The sequence below is a fragment of the Callithrix jacchus genome, chromosome 2 (genome assembly GCF_049354715.1).
Source record: "Callithrix jacchus isolate 240 chromosome 2, calJac240_pri, whole genome shotgun sequence".
Lineage (NCBI taxonomy): Eukaryota > Metazoa > Chordata > Mammalia > Primates > Cebidae > Callithrix > Callithrix jacchus.
In genome coordinates this window covers 107728555-107754431 of record NC_133503.1, presented here as the reverse complement: position 1 = coordinate 107754431, position 25877 = coordinate 107728555, and the positions used below count along the sequence as shown (strand labels likewise).

The 25877-nt window shown below is 38.4% G+C and overlaps 1 long non-coding RNA gene across 1 annotated transcript in view; it reads right to left on the bottom strand.

The window, feature by feature from the left end:
- LOC118151451 (uncharacterized) overlaps window positions 1–25642 on the bottom strand; it is a 40654-nt gene extending 15012 nt beyond the window's left edge. Inside the window, exon 1 of the long non-coding RNA XR_004739776.3 lies at window positions 25211–25642. This is a non-coding gene — a long non-coding RNA (uncharacterized LOC118151451). The remainder of the gene's footprint in view (window positions 1–25210) is intronic.
- Window positions 25643–25877: the final 235 nt, after the last annotated feature.

Genomic DNA, 25877 nt, shown 5'->3' with positions numbered 1-25877 from the left:
ATTGGTGTGGCCTGGCCTAGAAAATGGTAAAGTTGCAACCAGAGAGGTGACCACAGAATCACAAATGGGGCAGAAGATAGTACCTTCTCCTTGCCCTTTATCCCTTCCTGTCCCCTTCACTCAACATCACTGGTACTCTCTAACTAGCCCGGAGAAAGGAAATGTTTCTTGCTTTCTCTGTGATCTCTAACAAAATTACCAGGCCAGGAAATAATTTGTTTATGTCCTGTACCTCTTCTCCTCTCCATTCTGTCTTTAGCATTCATTCTGTGGCTTCATTGTCAAAAACAGAAGGTGAAACTCCTTCATTCTACAAAAGAATTCTGCAAGTTTAACACCTGAGCTACTAAGAGAAAAAGGAGATAAAGGACATTGGGAAATCCTATCTTAGGACAGTTGACTGACTATTATCAACTGTCTCATTTGGCAAGGCAGAATCTGACTGTATTGGTCAATTCTCATGCTTCCTTGGCTTACGAATATTGACAGGGAGAAATTCTGGAAAGGAGAGTGTTACTCGTACCCAGACTGGGTAATTTGTTAAGGAAAAAGTTTTAATTGATTCACACTGAAACACGACTGGGAAGGCTTCAGGAAACTTACAATCATGGCAGAAGAAGAAGCAAACATCTCCTTCACATGGCAACAGGAAGGCGAAGTCCAGAGGGAAGGTGGGGGAAAGTTTCTGATAAAGCCATCAGATCTCATGAGAACTCACTATCATGAGAACAGCGTAGTGGGACTGCCTCCATGATCTAATCACCTCCCCAGAGATCCCTCCCCAACACATGGGGATTAGAATTCGGATTACAATTCAAGATGAGATTTGGGTGGGGACACAGAGCCAGACCATATCACTATTATCTGTCTTTGTATTCCCTTTTCAGCAAATTCTGCTGTGTTTCTGGACAGATGGACTGCCAAAGATTACTAGCACAAAGGTGGAGGGAGGCAGGAAGAATGAGGGGGTATAAAAGAATTATTTTCAGAATATTATTATTACTCAATATTTTATTTATGGCTATGCAATATGGACAGAGCTGTAATTTATAAATCCATTTCAGGATAACTTTAATAGCTGTATCAGTCTTGAAACCCCTTGCATTTTAGACAAAGCTCATTATCACAGGATGCTGCTACTGGGGAAGGGCACAGCTATGGTCATGAGCCTTATGATATTGCTATATAAGAGCGACTCCTCTTTATCTCCAACTCTACATCTCTGTCACCATATCAAATGTAAGTTTCTATGATGAAAGCAAGAGTAATTTTCAGCACTGAAATTTCCTAATATATTATTTTCTCCAATTTTAATTCTTATCTCCTGAGGACCATTCTAAACTGTATCAGATTTCATTCACATCAAGCACTGAATTATGGATCAAACGATCACACTACATTATGATTATTTTTAATTCCCAGGCGTGTGTTTATTATTGAAGGAATTCTCACTCTTCTTTTCAAAACATGTTCTCAAATGAATCTAATGATAAATTTCCAAATTTATTTATGGTAATCAAAAAAGGAAGATTTAGCATAATGATTGATGGCATACTCATTAAGAGACAGATGTTCAGGGGATTTAATTCAAACAAGGAAAATTTTTAAACTTCTCCATTTTGACACACTCTCTCTTTTCACATATATATGGGTGAGGGTGTGATATATATATATATATATATATATCACAGAACAATCCCCCCAGGAGCAATGAATTTCAGATGTGTTATCTCTGTTGTTTTATTAATGACACTATCTGGTGGGCATCAACTAGTCACACAAGAGCTGCAACAGATTTCTGTCTTTTCTTAAATGTTTTGTTCTGGTTTCTACCAATATAGCAAGATAAAAAACAACTCATGCACATAAACCTTAGGCTGATGCAGCAGCTGAGTTTTATGTGTATAACTAGAATTCTAAATATTTAATGTATAGGCTTCTTTCTAATTTCAGAAGAAATATTAAGGCAGTGCTCCTGAAATCCTACACACTAGTCTATAATTTTAAATCCAAAAGTGAAGAATTATGGTTCAAATGACTTCGAGTTGGCATTTGATGGTTTAGAAGAAATGAAACCATTTAATGGAAAACCACACAATTTCTAAAAAGAGAAGAAATTTTTAGATGCGTATTTTATTTTCTGCATAGTAGCCATGATATTTCCCATGATCAGAAAAGTATAACATAAAGCTGAACGGCACTGTGAAAAACAAAGTTATTCCTCAGAAACAAGGTATAATATATTTAATTGGAAAAATAAAACTACTAAAAATATAAAAAATATTTTTCTGTAATAAAAATATTAATCTCATAATATTATGAAAGCATCACTACTCTCTTCCTTAAGCTTCATCTATTACAATGTATAGTTTATATATTTGCTTTAAAAGTAATGGAGTTGTGAAAAATAAAATATTCACTGATCAAACACGGTAGAAATAGCTGTAAAAATTGTCTAGGTCAAAAAAAAAAAAACGGGATGAGCTTGAACCTCACCAAAATAGCTATCTCTCTGTATCTCTCTCTCTATCTCTCTCTTCCTCTTTGTTATTTTACCTGTATCTACCTGTAAAACCAAAAGCCCTAGAGGTTACATGAAAAAAAAATTATTTTAAACCTCGTTAGAATTATTTAATGAGAAAATCCATACCTCCTTAAGGTAATAGGGATGGGTATATCAGGCACAAAAAGTGTCAGAAGATAGCCAGCTTCCTCCTCCTAGAAAGATTATTACAGAACTGGGCCTGAGGGATCTTTGATTAACACATGCAAAATGAAGATTTATTTAGGTAGCATGAAGCCTATATATTCAGATAATACCAGGGTATTTTGGCAGGACAAGCAGTAACATTCCTGTGTTTTTTTAAAAAAAGAAAACCTCTTACATGATTAGAAGCATACATCTCACAAGCAATTCAGGAACCAGTTTTTCCACGTTTACCTTAAATCACATTTGAGGTACTAAATCCTACAAATAAGTATAATTAACATAAGAAGAAGACATTTAATGACATTTTAAATATAAAACAGCATTGAAATCTGAGGCTTAGCCAGATACATACTTAAAATTGACTAAACTGTTTCAAACGCTGTGCCTTTAAATTAATTTATGTTGAACACAGTGGGTACCAGAGTCAATTCTGGTTACTATGACAACAGACACTGAAAATTTAAAGATCCAGCAGCAGGCTCAATTCCCTGCAAAGAGGGTTATTTTACATTAAAATTACATACCACTGCAACAATTTCAATGAAACATGTTAAACGGATATACATGCAAGCCATCTTTTTAAAAGACAATTTAATTAGTGTATATTAGATACAATGTTTATCATTTTAACTTAAATTTCCTCCAGATTTAAAGAGTGAATTAGAACCTCAATTTCAGAAAGCAAACAACTAATTATCAAAATGCTGCACTAGGGATGAAGAAAAGATATCTAAACTAATCATGTAATAAAGGTACCATAGACTATCAGTCCATACTATCTGCTGTGCAAATCTTTCCTTGGCCAGTGGGCCAATCTCATAAGATGGAAACTTAACAGAACACACAACAATAAAAGGGAACATGAAATCATATGAATACACTGAATTTTTTAGATTGATAAAATGCATAATGATTTCTCTAAAGAGTCCTTTAATTGGCTGTAAAATTACTGGATTTGAAAATGATTGCGTTTTACATTATTCCAATACAGTTTTTATGGGGTCAAGGCTCATCAATCCTACTAAATAAACATACTGACTCATGTAGCCCAAAAAAGAGTCACCCTGTGTATATAAACCAAGTGAAGAGAAATGAGATGTAAGGGGCTGTCAATCAGTGCATGCCAAAGAGGAGAAGAAGGTAGAGGCCTCCTGAAGTCTCTCCTTTTCAAGCACAAAGGGCAAGGGAAATGCCCCTTTGGTTCTGATTAAATGCACATCATGATAGCCCATCTTCCCAATGGATCTTTAAAAACACTCACGTGCACACACTTCAGGACAGGCCATTTTCCTGTTGTTTAGTCTGCTAAAGTGTAGAATCAGTTTTGAACTGGTTCATTTTAAGATTTGATTAAAATTGGTGCCCATTATGTCTATGATGCCAAAGGTTTACTTCACTCAAAATAGAGATTTCCTTTTTGTATTCATCTTACAACTCTCAAATTAGATTCTTGAATCAAATTTCATTTTACAAACCCCTGTTTGAAAGAGAAATGGCAGGTGGGGAAGACTAGAAAGGAAAGAATTATTTTTCTCTCCATAAGTGGGTCCCCCATACTGAAGGTTTCCCTACAACACAAGAATAGTCTATGAAAGATCTCAAGTGTCTGAGGGATATTAATTCAGGTTATCGACTCTATTTTTTTAACAGTTCGTATGGATGCTTCAATATTCCACTTTCTTAACTCAATTTTGCTACTCCAAAGAGACAGAAATTAAAAAAGAAAACACTAGTGATCTCCTAAATATACAGTATCCTTGGAATACAGACTATGAAGACAAAAATCAATGAGAATGCCAACATTTCAAATATATTTTAGAGATGAAAAATCAAACTATTTTAATATGTGAAATCCAATATTGCTTCTCCACTCTGAAATTATAGGACATCAATTATGTTGAAAACATGTTCGTCATCAGCATAAATATTACTCATGATGATTCAGAAGAAGAAAAATTTTCTATTAAAAAAATGGCTCAAAAATCTTTGTTCATGTTATGTAAGGTTTCATTTGTTTCTTTTCAAGCAGTGTGAAAAAAAAGAATCTGCTAAAATCCAGCGGGTAGAGAACTATAAACAAGATACGAGTTTTGTATTTTTAAAGCCGTGTGTTTATGTAATCTAAATGGAACAGTTTGTTCCATTAAAATGATCCTTCAGTTTGCAAGAGTCCTCTTTAGGTATTTATAGGCCTTGAGATAGGCTCCAACTGTTACAGTTTACAATGACTTTTCACACATTCCTGCTTAACTTATCATCTACAACATTTATGGATGTGTTACATGACACAAGAAATCATTTTTATTTAATTTGTATCTCTTCGAAATCAGTGTCCATGTAGGGTAAACAATACAAATCTGTTTAACATTACTAATTAAGCATTACAGCTTAATGTATATATATCATCTCTCTTTACCCAGTTACATTTTAAAAAATATATTCAACAACTGCAAGGCACTATAAAAAATACAGTCTCATAGAAGGGATAAGACTTTCCCAATATGGACCATGTAAATGATGCTGAGAGGAGATAGTAAAAATGATTTTTGCCTGAACAGGTCAGGAAAAACTTTTTAGAACAAGTATGTTTGTTCTAAAGCTTGAATTTGCATAGTTTAGGAGACTATACAGATGGGAAAGGAAAGACCTTCCAAGAAGTAGGGCCAATACAAACAAAGACACAAAGGGAGAATGAGCATGCTCTTCCAAAGATCCTAAAAAGACCTGTTGGTGGACGGAAGCTCTATCCAAGAAAATTTCAAATCCCAGTCTGAGGAACATGGACTTCGTTATGTAGGCAAGAAGATTTGGGAGCAATGAAATGGAAAGGGGTGAGGTCTTCCGTAAAATCCACATGGCAAAAAACTGTAGATGGACTGGAGTGGCAAGCCATGATTTAAAGACACAATGTAAAAGGTTTAGTACAAGTGAGGCTGAAAGGTCTGGGCTAGGGCAATAGCAGGATAGCTAGGACAAAGAGAGTTTAGAAATATTACAGAGGGCTGGGAACAGTGGCTCATGCCTATAATCCCAGCACTTTCGGAGGCTGAGGTAGGAGGATCACTTGAGCCCAGGTGGTTGAGGCTGCGGTGAGCTATGATTGCATGCCATGTTATTGCCCTCTAGACTGGGTAAGAGAGTGAGACCCAGTTGGAAGGAAGGAAGGAAGGAAAAGAAATGTTGCAGAGGTAGAATGAAGAGAATTTGGCAAAGGCTAGCCTGAGGTCCTCACATTTAATGGTTAAGAGATTTGATGTGCTACAGAATACGAATATATCAGAGTAGATAATATTAAATTACACTGCATTTTGGAACTGCAGAGCAAATGGTAATGTCTTCATTTTGGGTTAGCAACTGTGGTCTTCCTTTTGATTCTCCATGCCCACTCCTCTGCTAACTAAATGGGTAAAAAATGAACTAAATAGCCAATTGATTAAAGCTTAATAAAATGCAATCATTAAAATAGTCCCTTTAGGTGGTGCTTAGACTCTATAAGATAAAAATATTCTTTTACTTAGATAATCTCACCTTCTCTCTTCTTTGCTCCCTAAGTGGTGAATAGGTATATAAGTGAAGAGGAATGGGGACCTTCTTACATGATCTTGTGGTGCTGAGGAACTATAAGATCCTTATGCTGTATTTTCATCCTCTGGCCCTTGAGTGATGCCCTTGGCTATCTGGTCTCTTGGGGTCCTGTGGACCTCCAGGACAGAAGCACAGGAACTTTGAAGTTTTTCCCTTTTTTTTATACTCTTGGCTCAAATGATGCCACTAATGATGGCTCCTGGCTATCCTGTACCTAAGCTTCTCCCATAGGCCTATAGGATGTCTGCCTTAAACACCACTCAGCCCCAACTCAGGCTGTCCACTCAGCAGCTTTTGCTGAGAAGCCACCTTTCCCCAGTGCATGAAACCCCTCCGGAAAGCTTTCAAATTAGACCCTTTTCTACACCACAAGGAAAGCAAGAACAGGCTGGGAAAATTAACCACCACTACCTGAGCAATGAATCATGCTGGAAATCATCAAATTTATTTGACTATGAATGTAATCCAGACCAGTACAGAGCAATCTGTTAGATGACATGAGAAACAAGAGTTCTCTGCTATCCCTATAGTATCCTCACTAATCACTTGCCCCTCTCTAGACCAGTTCCAAATAAGTGATTATCCGAGCAGACATCTAAATGTCTCTGCTCCTGGACCTTTTCTCTCTATTCATCTCATAGCATTTCAAGGTCAGGGAGAGGCAGTTCTTCATTTATGTCATTTTTGTATCACAGTCTCCTTCTTCCAGGTTTCATCTGAGCTCCATGATAGGCAAAGGCTGAGACCTCCAGCTTGATTATTAATATAGCTTATTGACAACACAGTACAAGTAATTCTGTTGTTAATATGGCAACTGAAGGAACCAAAAAAATTAGAAAAGTCTTCCTCAAGACAACAGCCTGGCTTGTAGGAATGTTAACTTGCTGTACAATCTTATGTTGCATGCCAAAAGCTGAATATTACCTAAATATCTTAATTTCCCAGAGGCAGGGATGCCTCAGGTAAACTAGTGGGACGACCCCTATGAGGAAAAGTAACAGAAAAAGCACATTAATGTCTTTCAAAATATTATCCATTTTACAAATGGATCTATGCAATTAGCATTACATAGTATTTCCAAAATGAATAATTATGGAGACTTCAAAAATGTTCACAATGAATATAATATATGCTACTCAAAAATGGATGCTCCTTTAAGACTCAATAACATCTATGTCTATTCAATACAAAAACTGAATAAACACAGTGATGCTGTATCTAAGACTAGGTGTGAGAGCAGGAATAGAGGGCTTGGTATTCCAGCCAACAGATTAAATAATTTAGTAAATTTCAATAGTCAATGAATTGATTGACTCTCTGATATACAAACTAAAGTTACTAAAGCAGAAGGAAAAGGTTAGAAATAGAAACATTTAATTATGTTGATAACACTTGCCTCTGTACCAGTTACTGTTCTTAGATGTAGCCACCAACCAATGACAAATGAGAAACTTGTGGACGACACACCTCAGCTTCCGTAACTCTGAGGTTCACCTTCCACACAGCCGCTCAGTTTTCCAGTGAAAACTACTTCCAGTTTAGCCACAGTAATAACTTGCTTGATCACAGACTCTTCTCTGACTTCCTTTTCTTTGCTGTCTAACTCACCCACTTGCTTGCTGCTATTTCCTGGGATGACCTTGAATAAACCATTTACTCTTGCATCTGTGTCTCACAAAATGCTTCTCAGGGAAACAAAATAAAGTCCAGAGCTCTTGACTATGACTTGCCTTCTTTGTCTGCCTGAGAGGAATCTCTGAAGCCTAGGAGCCTAAATCATACAGAAATTTATGTCTGAAGTATTCTCATGTCTCCTGTTTAATCCTTCAATTAAAACCAGAATGACAAATTTTCCATTAGTAAAAGAGTGGCTGTTTTTCCCTTGATGACTCTCTCTTCCAATAGTCCAGCTAGCACAAAAATGTCTCAAGCCTCTTTCAGAAGGTCAGCAAGCTGTGACTCAGCCCTATCCTCCCAGATGTATACTTGGAGTTAGCAGATTCTTTGGCCCAAACCTGTTTTATATAGAATAATAAATTCAACTAAATAACTAAAGATCTTCACTAAGGGTCAAAGAATTTTAAAAGTACCAAGTTCCCAAGAGTCATTAATCCAAACTTCATGTCGTCTTCATTTTTCCACAAAAAGTAGTATTACCAAGTCTCTTCTTAATCAATAAAACACAAACACTCTCAAAATGTTTGAGTGTTCATTTAAACTGGAAGTCACAGCTCAAACTACAGACCTATGAAGACCTGGCTTCAAATCCTGGCTACAGTTCTTGCTGGCAATGGCACCAAGCATATTGTTTAACCACTTAGGACTTCATCCATTCTTCCCCACGTTAGAAATAATAAAATACTTAAATTTTACAGTGGCCATTAGGACAAATGAAATGATTAATAAAGTCTAACACATAGCAAATGTTCGTGTTAGTTTCTTTTTAAAACATCTGGCAATTATTCATTCAATTAACATTTATTGAGCATCTGTTTGTTGCTAGACCCTGTGATAAATAAAATACAATCTTTCTCCTACCCTCCAAGAGTGTACGATCTACTGGGAAGACAAATATCTGCTTTAAATTTAATAATTAAAATGTATATATTATATTATGCTCAACATATTGCATGAATATGTATTGAAGTGAATAACTATAATGAAAACAAATTTTTAATACAACATTAAAAGTGCTATCTAAAATTTCTAGGCCACAGATTATTCAGATACTTGTGTCTACTTATGCTATATACAGCAGATTAAATTTCATAACTTTATAATCTTAAGAATCATTCTCTTGCCATTACCAGAGTATTAATGTTTGGATGGTTAATACTGAGGAAAATGAAAATGAAAGTCCTGTTCAAACGCTGGGTCATGGTAAATGTGAGGAGAAAATTATGTCCATGTAAGGCTTTGCAGTGGTCCAAGAGATATGAATTGCCCTTCACCTTATCATGTCACTCCACTAAAATTACCATCAGTGTCATAAACTGTTATCTATTAACTAAGTGCTTAGGGGTCTGGAAAGTTTAAGACTCTCCTGAACAAAAATACCTAGTAACATGTTTTGTTGATCACTATAGCAAAAAGCTCACCACGCTTCCTGTCCTACACATTTCTAGCATGTTTTGCTCTTGTCTAAGAGAGCATTTTGTGTATGTCTGTCATGTCCTTGACCCAGCATACCCCAAACGTGTTAATTTCCGTAGCTGATGTTCACATGCCATTCCTTATATGGGGAGCATGCACACACACACCCTCCCAGACCCTCTCTCACACCCAAAGGGCTGAGCAGGGTGCCATTCACCCGGATCATTCACAAGAGGATGAGTCTGTTGATAAAGTGACTCAGGCTCCACCCACAGCTTTGGTGAGGTGTCGAATTAAGACAAGCAGAGATGGAGCTGACAGTCATAAATCAACCATAAAGCACTTATCACATTAATACCACGGTCTCAGACGTGATTTTTAAACTGTTTGTTCCTGATTCCCTACAAGAGCACCACCAACATTCTTACAGGAATGATAAAGATATGTCTCTCCTCACGTGGAAGGTCAATCAAGCCTTCATCCTAACCTTGTCCTCTCATTCATATAAAAGCTAGTTCTTAACTTTATGAGAACTATCTTCCTACAAGATATGCATTTCTCTTAATTATTCTTACCTGGGAAAACTTTCAACTTCCTTAATCTTAATTCTTCAGATATCAGATATCAAGCTGACAATTTCTTTTTTTAGTTCTATAAAATTTTTTTCCATAGGTTATTGGGGTGCAGGTGATATTTGGTTACATGAGGAAGTTCTTTAGTGGTGATTTGTGAGATTTTGGTGCACCCATCACCCAAGCAGTGTATACTGCACTCTATTTTATTCCTTGTTTCCCTTCTACTCTTCCCCCAAGTCCCCAAAGTCCATGGTATCATTCATATGCATTTGCGTCCTCATAGCTTAGTTCCCACATATCAGTGAGAGCATGCGATGTTTGGTTTTCCAGTCCTGGAGTTACTACACTCAGAATAGTCTCCAATTTTATCCAGTTTCTTTATCCACTCATTGATTGATGGGCATTTGAGTTGGTTCTACAATTTTCCCATTGCAAATTGTGCTGATATAAACATGAATGTACAAGTATCTTTTATGTGTAATGACTTCTTTTTCTCTGGGTAGATACCCAGTAGTGGGATTGCTGGGTCAAATGGTAGATCTACTTTTAGTTCTTTAAGGAATCTCCACACTGTTTTCCATAGTGGCTGTACTAGTTTACATTCCCACCAGCTGTATGAATTAGGAGAATTTAATTTAATAGCTTAATAACCCTTAGCTTAACTTAGGAAGAATTAGATACACTGAATAGACCAATAACAAGCAGCAAGATTAAAATGATAATTACAAAATTACCACCAACAAGAAAAAAGCCCAGGGCCAGACAGATTCACAGCAGAATTCTACCAGACATTCAATGCTACCAATCCTCTTGACATTATTCCGCAAAATAGAGAAAGAGGGAACCCTCCCTAATTCATTCTATGAAGGCAGCATCACCCTAATAGCACAGCCAGGGAAGGACATAACCAAAAAAGAAAACTATAAACCAGTATCTCTGATGAACATAGATGCTAAAATCCTTAACAAAATACTACCTAACTGAATCCAATCAGATGTCAAAAAAATAATTTACCATGATGAAGTGGGTTTCATATCAGGGATGCAGAGATGGTTTAATGCACACAGGTCAATAAATGTGATACACCACATAAACAGAAGTAAAAACAAAAATCACATACCACCTCAGTTAAGAAAAGGCACTTAACAAAATCCAGTCTCCCTTTATGATTACAACTCAGTAAAATCAGCATACAAGGGACATATTTCAATGTAATAAAAGCCATCTATGACAAACCCACAGCCAACATATTACTGAATGGGGAAGAGTTGAAAGTGTTTTCTCTGAGAACTGGAACAAGACAAAGATGTCCATTCCTCTTCAAGATAGTACCGGAAGCCTTAGCCAGAGCAATTAGACAAAAGAAAGAAAGAAAGGACCTCCAAATCAGTAAAGAATAAGTCAAACTCTCACTGTTTGCTGATTATGTAATTGTTTACCATGAATACCCTAAAGACTCCTCCAGAAAGCTCCTAGAACTGATGAAAGAATTCAGCAAAGTTTCTGCATACAAAATTAATGTACACAAATTAGTAGCTCTTCTATACACCAACAGTAACCTAGCAAAGAATTAAATCAAGAACTCAACCCATTCACATCTGTTACCAAAAAAAAGTACTCACAAGTATACCTAACCTAGGTGAAAGACTTCTACAAGGAAAACTACAAAACTGCTGAAAGAAATGATAGATGACACAAACAAATGGAAATACATTCCATTCTCATGAATGGATAGAATCAATATTGTGAAAATAACCATACTGCCAAAAGCAATCTGCAAATTCAATGCAATTCCCATCAAAGTACCACCATCATTCTTCAAATAATTAGAAAAAAAATTCTAAAATTCATATGGAAACAAAAAAGAGCCTGAATAGCCAAAAGCAAGACTAAGCAAAAAGAGCAAATCCAGAGGCAACACATTATCTGACTTCAAACTATACTATAAGGCCACAGTCACAAGAACAGCATGGTACTGGTATAAAAAGAGGCACATAGACCAAAGGAACAAAACAGAGAACCCAGAGATAAAACCAAATACTTAACTGCCAACTGAAGTAAACACAAACATAAAGTGGATGGCTAGGTGCAGTGGCTCACGCCTGTAATCCCTGTACTCAGAGAGGTCAAGGAGGGCAGATCACTTGAGGTCAGGAGTTTGAAACCAGCCTGGGCAGCATGTTGAAACCTATCTCCACCACAAAATACAAGAATTACCTGGGCATGGTAGCACAGGCTGTTAGTCCCAGCTACTCTGGAAGCTGGGGCTGGAGAATTGCTTGAACCTGGGAACCAGAGGTTGTAGTGAGCTGAGATTACCCCACTGTGATCCAGCCTGGGCAACAGAGGGAGACTCTGCCTCAAAAATAAATAAATAAATAACAAATAAATGGATAAGTAAGTAAGTAAATAAAGTGAGGAAAGAACGCCCTTTTCAACAAATGGTGCTGGTATAATTTGCTAGCCACATGTAGGAGAATGAAACTGGATTCTCATCTCTCACCTTATACAAAAGCAACTCAAAATAGATTAAGGACTTAAATCTAAGACCTGAAACAAAAAAAAATTCTAGAAGATGACATTGGAAAAACCCTTCTAGACATTGGCTTAGGCAAGGATTTCCATAACCAAGAACCCCAAAGCAAATGCAATAAAACAAAGATAAATAGCTGGGAATTAATTAAACTAAAGAGCTTTTACATGGCAAAAGGAACAGTCAGCAGACTAAACTCACAGATTGGGAGAAAAATCTTCATAATCTATCTATCTGGTAAAGAACTAATATCCAGAATCTACAACAAACTCAAGAAAATCAACTAGAAATAACTTCTCTTGAATTATTTTTGGAGGAAGTCTTTACGGTTAAAAGAAAAACTTTTGGAATTACCTTTTCCAGTATAACTGACTCTTTTCTATCATAAATCCAACCAGTCATTTATTGGCATGAAGAAATGTCAAAAGATGTGGAAGAGTTGGCAAGAGCCAAGGAACCAACACCACTGTTTTGAGTTGTATGTTGTTATTGTTGTTGTTGTCATTTGGTGTAACCCACAAGGTGGTTAAGGAAACAAACAGAGTCCTGAGCAAATAAGAGCCAGGAAATTTACCATCTGGAGAACTTCCAGGATGTTCTCCTTGAAATCATCTGTGATGCTTCTTCTCACATGTGACTTTTGCAGGGCAGGGAAGGAGGTTGAGATACACAACGGATTATCCCAGTTCACTAGTACAGGCAATGTGGAGTACACCTGGAAAGCTGAGTCACATACAGGGAGGAAACATGATTAACTGAATAACTCAAGGTTATCACTGGCAACTCAATTATAGATGGATAACCTGTGACAGGCAGCACTGGAAAAGAAGGCAGGTCATAGATATTGAGGAAGAGGCTTTTTTACTGATTTCTTTGAAAAGTATATCTCCCCATCTAGACACCTAGTATGACTCAATAGTAGTACCTGCTTCGCTTCAGCTGGAGAGCTACCTATGCAGTGCAAGCCCTTCATTTTACAAATTAGAAAATGAAGGCTCAACTTTCCTAAGACGAAACCACTATTTCATGACAAACCTGGATTTTAATGTATATTTTCTGCCTCTTGTCTCAGTCCTCTTTTTACTCTGCTTTGGCTAAAATACATCCAGAATCTTAACAGTTTTATCCTAATCAAAAATAATTATGCTTTCTTATTTATTAAGTACATGCTATGTTTCAGGCACTATAAAAGGAGCTTTTTCTAGAATACCCCATTTAATTTTGCAATACTTTAAATGAGATAGATACTGTTCTATCTATATTCTATGAATAAAACAAAGCTTGGTGATATCAAATTATCAAGAGCATAAAATAAAATGAATAGTAAATGGTAAAATCACCATTTAGATCTATGCCTGTCTAAATTCCACTAGAAATAAGGGGCAAGTTGTGAAGATTAACTGTGGCCCAAAAATCTATACTTGTACCCTCTCTTCATCTGCATTACTGTGGCCTTAATTCAGGATTTTATCCTTGCTTAAACTATTGCAATAGTTTTCTAAGCAATCTATTTCCATCTCTTCCTTGCAAGTCCATCTTCTACATTTATAACAGAATCATACTTTTTAAATGTATAATTTATTATCAAATTATCCTGTAATTTCTCAGGTCAAACAGTTAATAAGCCTCAGATTAAGAACCAAAGACCCTGGACTTTCTTTTAGTTTACTTAGATCTGGGGTTCTTTTCCCTAATCCCCATTAATAAAATATAATTATTAAAAACATAATCATGACATATAATCACCCTTTATAACACCTTAATACTAAAGATAGTTCCTGAAATGTTATGTAGTTATTATAAAATAAAGTTATAAGTCTAATCTTTTTTTTATTCTTTTTTTTATTTTATTCTTATTTTTTTATTGCATTTTAGGTTTTGGGGTACATGTGCAGAGCATGCAAGACAGTTGCGTAGGTACACACATGGCAGTGTGTTTTGTTTTCTTTCACCCCTTCCCCCACATTTGGCGTTTCTCCCCAGGCTATCCCTCCCCACCTCCCCCTCCCACTGGCCCTCCCCTTTTCCCCCAATAGACCCCAGTGTTTAGTACTCCCTTCTCTGTGTCCATGTGTTCTCATTTTTCATCACCCGCCTATGAGTGAGAATATGCAGTGTTTCATTTTCTGTTCATGTGTCAGTTTGCTGAGAATGATGGTTTCCAGATTCATCCATGTCCCTACAAACGACACAAACTCATCATTTCTGATTGCTGCATAATATTCCATGGTGTATATGTGCCACATTTTCCCAATCCAGTCTATCATCGATGGGCATTTGGGTTGATTCCAGGTCTTTGCTATTGTAAACAGTGCTGCAATAAACATTTGTGTGCATGTGTCCTTATAGTAGAATGATTTATAGTCTTTTGGGTATATACCCAGTAATGGGATTGCTGGGTCAAATGGAATTTCTATTTCTAAGGCCTTGAGGAATCACCACACTGTCTTCCACAATGGTTGAACTAATTTACACTCCCACCAACAGTGTAAAAGTGTTCCTTTTTCTCCACATCCTCTCCAGCATCTGTTGTCTCCAGATTTTTTAATGATCGCCATTCTAACTGGTGTGAGATGATATCTCAATGTGGTTTTGATTTGCATCTCTCTGATGACCAGTGACGATGAGCATTTTTTCATATGATTGTTGGCCTCATATATGTCTTCTTTCGTAAAGTGTCTGTTCATATCCTTTGCCCACTTTTGAATGGGCTTGTTTGTTTTTTTTCTGTAAATCTGTTTGAGTTCTTTGTAAATTCTGGATATCAGCCCTTTGTCAGATGGGTAAACTGCAAAAATTTTTTCCTATTCTGTTGGTTGCCGATTCACTCTAGTGACTGTTTCTTTTGCCGTGCAGAAGCTGTGGAGTTTCATTAGGTCCCATTTGTCTATTTTGGCTTTTGTTGCCAATGCTTTTGGTGTTTTGTTCATGAAGTCCTTGCCTATTCCTACGTCCTGGATAGTTTTGCCTAGATTTCCTTCTAGGGATTTTATTGTGCCAGGTCTTATGTTTAAGTCTTTAATCCATCTGGAGTTAATTTTAGCGTAAGGTGTCAGGAAGGGGTCCAGTTTCTGCTTTCTGCACATGGCTAGCCAGTTTTCCCAACACCATTTGTTAAATATGGAATCCTTTCCCCATTGCTTGTTTTTGTCAGGTTTATCAAAGATTGTATAGTTGTAGATATGTTGTGTTGCCTCTGGTGCCTCTGTTTTGTTCCATTGGTCTATATCTCTGTTTTGGTACCAGTACCATGCTGTTTTGATTACTGTAGCCTTGTAGTATAGTTTGAAATCCGGTAGTGTGATGCCCCCCGCTGTGTTCTTTTTGCTTAGAATCGATTTGGCTATGCGGGCTCTCTTTGGGTTCCATATGAAGTTCATGGTGGTTTTTTCCAGTTCTGTGAAGAAAGTCAATGGTAGCTTGATGGGGATAACGTTGATTCTGTAAATTACTTTGGGCAGTATAGCCATTTTCACGATATTAATTCTTCCTAACCATGAACATGGAATGTTTCTCCATCTGTTTGTGTCCTCTCTGATTTCGTTGAACAGTGTTTTGTAGTTCTCCTTGAAGAGGTCTCTTACGTTCCTTGTGAGTTGTATTCCAAGGTATTTTATTCTTTTTGTAGCAATTGTGAATGGCAGTTTGTTCTTGATTTGGCTTTCTTTAAGTCTGTTGTTGGTGCAGAGGAATGCTTGTGATTTTTGCACATTGATTTTATATCCTGAGACTTTGCTGAAGTTGCTTATCAGTTTCAGGAGTTTTTGGGCTGAGGCGATGGGGTCTTCTAGGTATACTATCATGTCGTCTGCAAATGGAGACAGTTTGGCTTCCAGCTCTCCTATTTGAATACACTTTATTTCTTTTTCTTGCCTGATTGCTCTGGCTAGAACTTCCAGTACTATATTGAATAGGAGTGGTGACAGAGGGCATCCTTGTCTAGTGCCGGATTTCAAAGGGAATGCTTCCAGTTTTTGCCCATTCAGTATGATATTGGCTGTTGGTTTGTCATAAATAGCTTTTATTACTTTGAGATATGTTCCATCAATACCGAGTTTATTGACGGTTTTTAGCATAAAGGGCTGTTGAATTTTGTCAAATGCCTTCTCTGCGTCAATTGAGATTATCATGTGGTTTCTGTTTTTGGTTTTGTTTATGTGGTGAATTACGTTTATAGACTTGCATATGTTGAACCAGCCTTGCATCCCCGGGATGAACCCTACTTCATCATGATGAATAAGCTTCTTGATTTGCTGTTGCAATCGGCTTGCCAATATTTATTGAAGATTTTTGCATCTATGTTCATCATGGATATTGGCCTGAAGTTTTCTTTTCTTGTTGGGTCTCTGCCGGGTTTTGGTATCAGGATGATGTTGGTCTCATAAAATGATTTGGGAAGGATTTCTTCTTTTTGGATTGTTTGGAATAGTTTTAGAAGGAATGGTACCAGCTCCTCTTTGTGTGTCTGATAGAATTCGGCTGTGAACCTGTCTGGACCTGGACTTTTTTTGTGTGGTAGGCTCTTAATTGCTGCCTCAACTTCTGCCCTTGTTATTGGTCTATTCATAGTTTCAGCTTCCTCCTGGTTTAGGCTTGGGAGGACACTGGAGTCCAGGAATTTATCCATTTCTTCCAGGTTTACTAGTTTATGTTCATAGAGTTGTTTGTAATATTCTCTGATGATGGTTTGAATTTCTGTGGAGTCTGTGGTGATTTCCCCTTTATCATTTTTTATTGCATCTATTTGGTTGTTCTCTCTTTTCTTTTTAATCAGTCTGGCTAGTGGTCCGTCTATTTTGTTGATCTTTTCAAAAAACCAGCTCTTGGATTTATTGATTTTTTGAAGGGTTTTTTGTGTCTCAATCTCCTTCAGTTCAGCTCTGATCTTAGTTATTTCTTGTCTTCTGCTGGGTTTTGAGTTTTTTTGATCTTGCTCCTCTAGCTCTTTCAATTTTGACGAAAGGGTCTCAATTTTGGATCTCTCCGTTCTCCTCATATGGGCACTTATTGCTATATACTTTCCTCTAGAGACTGATTTAAATGTGTCCCAGAGGTTCGGCATGTTGTGTCTTCATTCTCATTGGTTTCGAAGAACTTCTTTATTTCTGTCTTCATTTCATTGTTTACCCAGTCAACATTCAAGAGCCAGTTGTTCAGGTTCCATGAAGCTGTGCAGTTCTGGGTTGGTTTCTGTATTCTGGGTTCTAACTTGATTGCACTATGGTCTGAGAGGCTGTTTGTTATGATTTCAGTTGTTTTGCATTTGTTGAGCAGTGCTTTACTTCCAATTATGTGGTCAGTTTTAGAGTAGGTGTGATGTGGTGCTGAGAAGAATGTGTATTCTGTGTATTTGGGGTGGAGAGTTCTGTAAATGTCTATCAGGTTTGCTTGCTCCAGGTCAGAGTTCAAGCCCTGGATATCCTTGTTGATTTTCTGTCTGGTTGATCTGTCTAATATTGACAGTGGAGTGTTAAAGTCTCCCATTATTATTGTGTGGGAGGCTAAGTCTCTTTGTAAGTCATTAAGAACTTGCCTTATGTATCTGGGTGCTCCTGCATTGGGTCCATATATGTTCAGGATCGTTAGCTCTTCTTGTTGTATCGATCCTTTTACCATTATGTAATGGCCTTCTTTGTCTCTTTTGATCTTTGCTCCTTTAAAGTCTATTTCACCAGAGATGAGAATTGCAACTCCTGCTTTTTTTTTGCTCTCCATTTGCTTGGTAAATCTTCCTCCATCCCTTTATTTTGAGCCTTTGCGTATCCTTGCATGTGAGATGGGTTTCCTGGATACAGCACACTGATGGGTTTTGGATTTTTATCCAATTTGCCAGTCTGTGTCTTTTGATTGGTGCATTTAGTCCATTTACATTTAGGGTTAATATTGTTATGTGTGAATTTGATACTGCCATTTTGATGCTAAGTGGCTGTTTTTCCTGTTAGTTATTGTAGATTCTTCATTATGTTGATGCTCTTTAGCATTTAGTGTGATTTTGGAATGGCTGGTACTGGTTGTTCCTTTCTATGTGTAGTGCCTCTTTTAGGAGCTCTTGTAAAGCAGGCATGGTGGTGACAAAATCTCTGAGTACTTGCTTGTTCACAAAGGATTTTATTTTTCCTTCGCTTCTGAAGCTCACTTTGGCTGGATATGAAATTCTGGGTTGAAAGTTCTTTTCTTTAAGAATGTTGAATATTGGCCCCCACTCTCTTCTGGCTTGTAGTGTTTCTGCCGAGAGATCTGCTGTGAGTCTGATGGGCTTCCCTTTGTGGGTGACCCGACCTTTCTCTCCGGCTGCCCTTAGTATTTTCTCCTTTATTTCAACCTTGTTGAATCTGACCATTATGTGCCTAGGGGTTGCTCTTCTTGCGGAATATCTTTGTGGTGTTCTCTGTATTTCCTGCATTTGAGTGTTGGCCTGTCTTGCTAGGTGGGGGAAGTTTTGCTGGATGATGTCCTGAAGAGTATTTTCCAGCTTGGATTCATTCTCTTCGTCCCCTTCTGGTACACCTATCAAACGTAGGTTAGGTCTTTTCACATAGTCCCACATTTCTTGGAGACTTTGTTCATTCCTTTTTGCGCTTGTTTCTCTGATCTTGGTTTTTCATTTTATTTCATTGAGTTGGTCTTCGACGTCAGATATTCTTTCTTCTGCTTGGTCAATTCGGCTATTGAAACTTGTGCATGCTTCACAAAGTTCTCATATTGTGTTTTTTCAGCAGTGGGCGTGTATCTCAGTTGGGGCGGGTTGCCTCGGTAATGGTTGACGTCCCTCCCCCACAGAGCGTCTCGGACCATCTGCACAGGGAGCGTTTGAAATCGTGGTTTTGTTCGTCCCACTGGGCTAGCCCAAACGCTCTGTCCCTGCAATCCCCTGGGCTGGCCCACTGTCCAAGTCTCGTTCAGTCTCAAGTCCAGCCCTCTCAAGTCTCAGGTTGCCAGTTCAACAGGGCACCCGGACAAGTGCGCCCTGTGGGGAGCGCTGAGTAGGGCCGGCCGCCGCCACCCCGGCCGCCGGCTTCGCCAGGCAGAGGTACTGCCTGGCGTCCCACGTCTCCTTTATACTTGGGAATTTCCCTGTTCTGTGGGCAACAAAGATCAGTCTGGAAATGCAGCTCCGACTCAACTCTCCACGGATTCAACGAGAGCTTCGATCCTGGGTTGTTCTCACAGCACCATCTTGAGTCCTGCCCCCAAGTCTAATCTTAACTATGTGTGACATTAATCCACTCCAAATGTCTAGAGAAAAATCAGCGATTAATAGAAAACTCAGGTAAGAACAGTACAATGAACAAAAGTTATGGGATAATCTCATTTATAAAAATGGACATATAAATGTTAGCAACTTGGAATAACAAAATACCTGTGACTAAACTAGATTTATTCTACAAAAGCAAGGATGGTTTAAATTAGAAAATCTAGTATTGTAATAGAACACATTAAGAAATTAAGAAGCAAAACCCTCTGGTCATCTGAATAAATGAAGAAAAAATGTTATATAAAATTCAACACCTAATCATAATCAAAATTTTGAGCAAATTTGGAATGGAACAAGATTAATGTCTAGGGGTTCAATCCTAGAACTCAGACTAAGTAAATCAGTAGTGACTAAAGCACAGGCAGAGGGGCCTGGAGAAAGTTCCACAGTGAGCATTTTGTTCGGCTCTAAGTAGTCGGTAAAAAGCATTCCTACTTGGTAACAAGACTAAGAAGGAGGTGAACTTTTTTTGTATTTTCAAATCACCCTCCACATTAAACAAATTGTTAAATATTATCGTGTACCCTAGCCTCAGTTTTGTCACCCTATGAAGCTATGCATTTTTAAAAAGTTCTACCGCCCTTTGTAGCACAGTTTTAAACCTCCAGTGCTTCAGTTTGATATGAATAAACACGGGACCCAGAAAAGAGGAGGAAAAGAGATGAGGAAAGCCTATGCTAGACACACACACACACACACACACACACACACACACACATGCACACACACGAGATCATACAAAATACTTAATGAGGCAGAGTTACACTAACTACTTTTTGTCACTGCTTACTCATTATTTCAACAGCAACAACAACCCAAATCATATAGTCTAATCTTTACTTTTGCCTTCCAACTGATAAATTCCAACATAAAGACCACATCGAAAACCTCAGAAATGTAGTCCCCTTTAGGGAGAAAGAAGGAAAAAACCCCACCTGCTTATAGTTAAAGAATTATAAACCCAATTGCTAAAAAATATACTAAGGAAATTATGTAAGAAGGCATGATAAGTTTGATTTAATCTGGGAGATGAAGCAGTCATAGTAATTTGGTCATTTTGGGCAGTCTTTATGTTGCCATGTTATATGATTATAATGACAAGTAGTGGCAATATCCTAGGTCTTTAAGAACTACACATTAACAGTGTTTGCCTTTAAGGGACAAGTGATTCAAGATTATAATTGGAGCGTCATTAAAATTTTCTCTTTTCCCTTCAAGGAAAAGTGAAATACAAATAGCATCAACTCTGAATAATCCATTACAAATGAAAGGAATCATGACACAGATAGTACAAAGGCAGGAGGAATAAAAATAACTTGCCCTTAGCTTTGGAATGTACTATATATGATTTCCAGTGTGGACAATAGATTTTTGTGGCAACCCTAATTATAGAACACCTGTGGCCCGGCCCTTGGGCAAGGAAGTATCTAAGTCAAATAAAATACAGAATAAATATCTAAATTTAAAACATTTTATTTGGGAAGCAAAAACTGCAATTTCGGACCTACATATAAACCAGGTGGTCTTCAGTATCTCCAAAGAACAAACAGAAGAAGTTTGAGAGTTTTAATAGAAAGAGAAATGTTACATATTGTTTTGAAGGAACTCTCACTGGCACTCAAGAGGCTTTGGGAAATGGCAAGCTCTAGCTGGTGAGTGACTGGAATAGATAAAACCAGTCTTAGCATCACAGCAGGTCATTTCAGCAGCTACCAGGTAAGACTAGTCTTAGGGTTATGGAAGGCCATTTCAGCAGCTTGATTTGGAGAAAATGTAATTCTTAGAACAGGTGCTATGTGCTCTGAGTCTTTTTATTCCCTCTGGCCCCTCAACTCTGATTTAGTTGGGCACCATAAGAATGACCCAATATGTGTAATTAACTTTCACAGATATAATACCAAAGCCATTTGTCTTAAGTAGAAAGTCATCCAGAATGCCCTTTAAATTGTTTGGTATATTTTAAAAGAACAACAAGAATCTTGTTTAAATTCTTTTAAACAAGAATATAGTTTAAAAGAAAAACTAGATTATAGGGATGGCAGAGGCAATAATTTATGTATGTATTAACTGAGCTTACTTAACCACTCCAATAAAGTATATCTGGCATCACTTTTAAAGTTCCATCAAAATTACTCTTAAAAAAAACTTGGGGGAGAATAAAGTAATCAAAATATTCACATTATGAAGCACTTCTCATGTGACAGGCACTATGCTAAGCAGCAACAGTCTTATATGTAGGCCCACCAATTACAGACCGTCAGGTACTTTTGTAAGGATTTGTATGTATCCCTTCATTTAATCCTTATATAAATCCCGTGAAACAGCTTCTGTTATCATGCCCATTTTGCAGGTGAGGAAACAGGGGCACAAAGGGATACATTTACCTAAACACTCAGAGCTGGGAAGTGACCAAGTAAAACCCCAGGCATTTTACCCTCTACTGGGCTTTTTTAACCACTACCTTTGTAATGGCTCCTGATGTGAACAAGAGGCAAAGTGTGTGTGTTTTATGTTCATTAGATGGTCCTTTGTTTGGTGAAGTAATTTTGAGCACAAGGGTCAACCTAAAACTTGATGACCACAGAGTAGATGCACTTCTGGTTCCTTGAGCAAACACTGGCCCACACATCTCTGATACATATTTTCAGATACCTCTAGGACGATTTTTTCTCGCATGTATGTCCCTTAGACAGCAGTATATTCAGAATGAGAATGGTCATCACTCCCTAACAGGTTTCTGACCTGGAACAATGAATTTTATTTGATGTATTTCTTAGGCCTACAAGAGGAAGTGGGTGGAGGGGTTGGAGTAACATAGAGAAGAGAAGCCTATACTGTTTGCCCCCTAGCAGGAACACCAAGTTTGAACACCTATCTACATATGGAAAAGCACCATCATAAGAACCAAAAATCAGGTGAGCTATCATGGTACCTGGTTTTAACTTTACATTGCTGAAACAGGCATTGATGAGGGTAGTAGAGATAGTCTTGAATTGCCAACACCACCCCACCCCCAGCAGGAGACATGTAGCATGGAGACGGAGTCTGTTCTTGGAGGAGGGAGCATGCAGTGATTGGGGGACTTTACATTGAATACAGTGCTGCTCTATCATGGTAGAGAGCAAAGCCAGGCCGGGCTCAACTACCACCTGCACACAGAGGAAACTTTTGGACCAGATGAAGCCAGAGGGGAACTGTCCATCCCACCCATTGGAATTTGAGTTTCTTGGCAAGACTTGCCACCACTAGCCAAAGTGCTCTGGGGTCCTGGGTAAACTTGAAAGGCGGTCTAGGACACAAGGTCTGCAATTCCTAAGCAACTTCTAATGCTGAGATGGGCTTAGAGCCAGTGGACTAGGATGATACATGACTTAGAGAGGCACCGGCAAAGGGGCTAAGGAGGTGCTTGAGGTCCCCTTTCCAGGCCCTAGCTCATGGATGACATTTGTAGACATATCCTGGGCCAAAAGTTAAGCCATTTCATTGAAGGGAAGTATCCAGTCCTAGGAGGATTTATCACCTGCTGACTAAAGACCCTTGTGTCTTGAATAACCAGCAGCAGTCCCTACATGGTACACCATGGGTCTTGGGCTTGGAGATGTGTTGGCTTTAGTTATGACCCAGCACATTACCAGAAGTAGTGACTATGGTGAAAATCTTTTTCTGTTTGAGAAAAGAAAAGGAAAAAGTAAAGAGGACATTGTCTTGTACCTTAGGTACCAGCTCATCCACAATGGGGTAGAGCAACCAGCAGGCTCTTGGCAACCCTGTGTCCAGGTCAAGGCTCTTGGACAGCATTTCTGGACCTACCCTGAGCTAGAGGGGAGCCCATTGCCCTGAAAGGTGAGTCTAAGTCCTGGCTGCACTCATCACAACCTGACTGAAGAGCCCTTTGGCTTTAAGTGAACATCAGCAGTGGTCTTGCAGAAACTGTCATGGGCCAGTGGTGATAGTAGCCACAGGGAGAGGCTTCACTGTCTGTGAAAGAGGGAGGGAAGAGCAGGAAGAACTTTACATTGTGGTTTGAGTGCCAGTTTACCTACAGTAGAATAGAACATCAGATAAATTTCTAAGGCTTTTGATTCCAACCCCTAGCTCCCAGACAGTATCTCTGTACCCCCAGGGGCCTAGGATAATTTACCACCCTAAAGAGATAACACAAATCTGGCTGGTTTTGCCACTTGCCAATCATGGAGCCTTAGCAGCTTGAGTGAAGATAGATTGTAGCCAGGTTGTGGTGGTTACAACAGGCCTTGGGTGAGGTCCCACTATTGTGCTGACTTCAGATCTGACCCAGTGCAGTTCCAGTGGTGATGGCCATGGGGGTGTTTGCATCACCATCCCCCCTCCAGTCCCAGAATGCTCAGCACAGAGAGAGAGAGACTCCATTCATTTGAGAGAAAGTAAGGGGGTGGGGAAAAGAATCTCTGCCTGCCAATCCAGAGAATTCTTCCAGATCTTCTCTAGGACCACCAAGGCAGTCCTTATGAATCTGCAAAAACCACAGTGTTATTGGGCATAGGGCCAACGTCCCTTTGAATACCTAGAAAGCCTTCCCAAGAAGGACAAGCACAAACACCCAACTGTGAAGACTACAATACATACATAATTCTTCAAAACTCAAAACTCTGATGAACATCTACAAGAAACAAGACCATTCAGGAAAACAAGACTTTACCAAACAAAATAAATAAGTCACCAGGGACCAATCGGGAAGAAACAGAGACGTGATTTTTCAGACAGAACTCATAATTGCTGCTTTAAAGAAATGTAAAGAAATTCATGATAACACAGATAAGAAATTCAAAATTCCACCAGATAAATTTAACAATGAGATTGAAATAATTAACAAGAATCAAGCAGATATTCTAGAACTGAAAAATGTAATTGACATACTGAAGAATGCAGCAGAGTCTCTTATTAGCAGAATTAATCAAGAAGAAAAAATTAGTGAGCTTAAAGATAAGCTATTTGCCTAAAAGAAAAAAGAATTAAAAAGAATGATGTACCCACTCAAGATCTAGAAAATAACCTCAAAAGGGATAATCTAAGAGCTATTGACCTTTAAAAGAAGGTAGAGAAAGAAAAAGGAATAGAAAGTTTATTCACAGTGATAACAACAGAGAAATTGCCAAAACTAGAAAAAGATATCATTTCCAAATACAAGAAGTTTATAGAACACTAAGAAGATTTAACCTAATGTAGATTGTCTCAAGGCATTTAGTAATCAAACTCCCAAAGATCAAGGCTTAAGAATCCTAAAAGCAGCAAGAGAAAATAAACAAATAACACACAATGAAGTTCCAATATATTTGGCAGCAGACTTTTCAGTGGAAACGTTACAGGAGAGGAGATAATTACATGACATATTTAAAGTGCTGATGGAAAAAATATTTTACCCTATAATAGTATACTCAGTGAAAATGTTCTTCAGACATAAAGGAGAAATAAAGACTTACCCAGACAAAAGGGATATCATCAACACCAGAACTCTCCTAAAGAAATGCTGGCATTTCCAAGATGGCACGGTAGGAACAACTCAGGACTGCAGCTCTTAGTGAACGCACAGAGGGCTGCCGTTGCCAAGACAACCCACAATAACAGAGAGACTCCGCCAACAGGGAGGAGCCTATGACAGCAGGGCGGAGCCCACAGGCAACAGGCCAGAGCCCACAGAAACAGGGCGAAGCCCACCACAGTAGGGCAGAGCACATGGCAGCAGGGCAGAGCCCATGGCAACAGGCGGACCCTGCGGTAGAAGGGCGGAGCCTCGGCAGGCAAACAGGGACTAGACTGCCTCCTCGCTGGGCAGGAAAGTGCAACGGATACTCATAAAGAAAGCTCTAACTCCCCGAGACAGAGCATCTGAGGAAAAAACGGGGATTTATAAGTTCTGCTGCAGCAGACATAAACGCACCTGCCTAACAGCCCTGAATGAACAATGGAGCTTACAGCTCAGTACTTGAGCTCCTATAAAGTACAGTCCGTCTCCTCAAGCAGCTCCCTGACCCCTGTATATCCAAAGAGTCACCTCAAAAAGGACTGAGCAGACTGATATTTGGCAGGCATCATTCTGGGACAAAGATAGCAGAAGAAGAAACTGGTAGCATTCCTCACTGTTCCACA